Raw genomic sequence first — 3,774 nt, 5'->3', positions numbered from 1 at the left:
GGGCTGGTGAGGGTGTCTGGGCCTCCCTGTTCCAGCCCTATTTTGACCTATTAAAGTTTTCCCCATCTTTAAAATATTTGAATATCAGCAATTTAATATTTTTCTACCTAAATATCTCTGTATGTCATCTCTGTTACTGTACCTTGACTTTCAGCTATCCACACCCAGCTTTCCTCTCCTCTACTAGGTTGTGAGGTCCTTAATGTACTCTTTCTTTCTGTAATCCACACCACCACCTAGAACAGGGCTTTGCACCCACTGTTGGTGGGAGTGGTCAGTCTCTAAGACCCAAGGTTCTCGGACTGTCGTGTGCCTAAGAGCCATGGAGAATGCTTGTTTCAATGCAGGCGCATGGGCTTCATCTCAGACTCTGGGTGTAGAATCGAGAAGTCTGCATTTCACAAGCTCCCCAGCACATTCAGGCACTCAGAGTACTGCACATGGAGAACTTCCGGTTAGGGTTAAGTGTTCAGGCAAGGCAGAGGGCTTGTTAAAATCACAGATACCCAAGCTTTATTATGTCTTGCAGTATTCTTTCTAATGAAGTATCTCAACCTTGGCTACACATTAGAATCACCTTGGGGATTTAAAAAAGTCTACATGCCCAGACCACACCCCAGAACAATTAGAACAATGTCTGAGCCCAGGATGTCAGTATTTTCAAGAGCTCTCTAAACAGTTTTGTTGTTCATTCATGGTTGGGAAACACAGTGAAAATAGGAAGGGCAATGACCTGGTCAGGATTCACTCTAAAACAGTGAGAAGGCAGAAAGAAGCAACGTGATCAGGTGAGGGTCGTACTTGTTGGTCCTTGCTTGGCTTCTAATTACAAGGGTGGAGATGCAGTAGGAAGAGCCACTGTTACAGCCCAAGCGCATTGTATTAGACAGTCATTTGCTCACTACAATGTGAACTCCGTGAGGGCAGGGACTATCTATCTTGTTCTCTGTTGTATCCCCAGCACCCAGTGCTAATTATGTGTTTGTATCATCAACTAAAGAATAAGCCCCATTTTAGGATCATCTGCCCCAGAATCACCTGAGAAATCACCCCAGAATCACTCATTGAAACAACAGATACCCTGCCCTATCGCACTACCGCTTTTCTTTCTATTCTGTCCAGAGTAGTTCTACTGATATTCCCATGTCTTTTTCACTAATCCAGTCTTCATAGCATCCTCCAAAGTACTCCATTATGAAACCCTTTCAAAGTAGTTCGCAGGATGAAAGCATCCATTCATTCACCAAATATTTCTTGATGAATAAGCCCTCGACCCTGAAGAAACAGCATTCTAGTAGGGAATACACACACCAAACAAATGAACACACTAATAAATATATACCTATAAATCATGAGAAGTTCCATGAAAGAAAAGAATGTGATGTGCTGTAAGGATGAATAACAGGAGACACTAACAGATTGAAGACTCAGGGAAGGCCTCTCTGAGGAAGCAGCATTCCAGCAGATTTGGAAAATGTCTGAGAGTTAGTCAGTTGAAGAGTGGCAGAGGAGGGCTACCCTGGTGGTGCAGTGGTTGAGAGTCCGCCTGCCAATGCAGAGGACACGAGTTCAAGCCACGGTCCGCGAAGATCCCACATGCCGCAGAGCGGCTGGGCCCGTGAGCCATGGCCGCTGAGCCTGCGCGTCCGGAGCCCGTGCTCCACAACGGGAGAGGCCACAACAGTGAGAGGCCCACGTACCGCAAAAAAAAAAAAAAAAGTGGCCAGGCATTTGTCCTCAGGAGTGTGTGGGCTGCTCTGTCACTGGGACAGCAGCAGCGGGACAACCCCATCCCGGAGAGCTTCGAGGGCTCGGGCTCCCCTGGTGGGAGATGAGACAGGACAGGCTAGGGACCGCAGCCACCCCGTGCAGCTCTGAGACCCTAAGGAGCGAGCTTCACCTTCCGCGCAGCTTGTCCACGGCCGCGTGCATTTCTTACCTTATTCTAGGGCTTTCGTCTCCGTTTCCCGGCTAGAGGAGAAGCCGCCGCCGCTGCACCCACAGCTGCGCCACGTCAGCCACAGACGCTTCCCAGAAGCCCCTGCGCTTCCGGCCGCCTTGACCCTCGACCCCCAAGGCCAAAGGTGAAGGCGGACTTGCCTGACCTCTGACCTCTGACCCCACATCACAGTGACAGAACACCCAAGAAAGGAGCGGAGGGAGGTGTGAGGCCAGTTTCCTTCATTTTCCCTCCAGATGCCCAGCGCTGGGCTCAGAGCCCCTGGAGAACTCTGGGGACGGGAAGCAGGGACTCTGCAGGGCCACTTAGGAGCAGAGAGAGGAAGCGAGAGGGTTAACTCTTATATAGGAACAGAAAGGCTATTTCCTAGAGTCGGTATATCCTTAGCGGAGTGGGAAACTAAAACAGAACTCGGGGCTTCCCTGGTGGCGCAGTGGTTGAGAGTCTGCCTGCTGATGCAGGGGACGCAGGTTCGTGCCCCGGTCCGGGAAGATCCCACATGCCGCGGAGCGGCTGGGCCCGTGAGCCATGGCCGCTGAGCCTGCGCGTCCGGAGCCTGTGCCCCGCAATAAGAGAGGCCGCGACAGTGACAGTGAGAGGCCCGCGCACCGCGATGAAGAGTGGCTCCCGCTCACCGCAACTAGAGAAAGCCCTCGCACAGAAACGAAGACCCAACACAGCCAAAAATAAATAAATAAAAAATCACAGCCAAATTGGGAATGATAAGCATTATCAGGTGTGACCTGTAGGCCTTGGCAAAGCAAACTTCGAAAAAAAGAGTGGCAGAGGAGAGCTTTCTAGGCAGATCAAATAGCCAACGTGGCTGTCCAGTGTCAAGGAAGAACTTGGTGCTTTTGAACTGAAAGAAGGCTGGAACACAGTAACACGTGGCGGAGCAGCTAATGAGGAGTGCAGTGGGGGACAGTTCATGCAGGGCTTTGTGGGAGAGAGGAAGGAGCCTGGTTTCTTCCTGAATGTGGTGGGAAGCCAGTGTAAGGTTGGCGTGGGGGAAGTGCGTGATCTGATTCACACAGCTGCTGTCTAGGCCAAAATTGTAGCAGGGCAGGATGGGAAGCAGGGGATTCCCATGGGAGGCTCTTAGTGTACCCTGGTGGAGTAGCAGAGGAGGGGAGAAATAGATGATTTGGGATGTTTTTGCTGGAAAAATGAGTCTTTTCCCCCACTCTAGCCCTCTCTGTACTCTAAAAAGGAGAAGTCGTATAAAGCTCCCTGTTAGGACACAGGGGCACGTACCCGTAAGGCTAGACATGCCAACACACAAGAACAGACCACAAGACGCGACAGCTTTGCTTCAACCATTTCAGTTGGAAAGAAACCAGCATCTTAGGTGAAATCAATGACAGATTCTTTCAAAGCATTACTGGTCCATTGGTTGGTTACCTTATTTTTATTTTTTTATTGAGGTATAATTTAATTCTGTTAAAGGCACAGACCTTGAGTGTACAGTTTTATGATCTTTGAGAAATGTAAAAATCCATGTTACTATTACCCAAGTAACCCCAGAAAGTCCCCTTGTGCCTCCTTCCAGGCAATCCCTACTGCCTTGTAGGTACCCACTGTCCTGAATCATGTCCCCATCAGTTATTTCTGCCCGTTTTTTACCTTTATATAAGTGGAATCATACTGTATATATTCTTTTGTGTCTGGCTTTTTTCTCTCATCACAATGTTGTGGAGAGTCATCCTTTCTGTTGCTGAATAGCTTTCCATCGTATGAATACACTACAGTTTGTTCACCCATCATCCTGTTAATGAAAATTTGAATGGTTTCTCATTAGTTAACTTTCAGTCTGT

Source organism: Phocoena phocoena, chromosome X (genome assembly GCF_963924675.1).
Source record: "Phocoena phocoena chromosome X, mPhoPho1.1, whole genome shotgun sequence".
Taxonomy (NCBI): domain Eukaryota; kingdom Metazoa; phylum Chordata; class Mammalia; order Artiodactyla; family Phocoenidae; genus Phocoena; species Phocoena phocoena.
Note: the sequence above shows the minus strand (reverse complement) of the source record.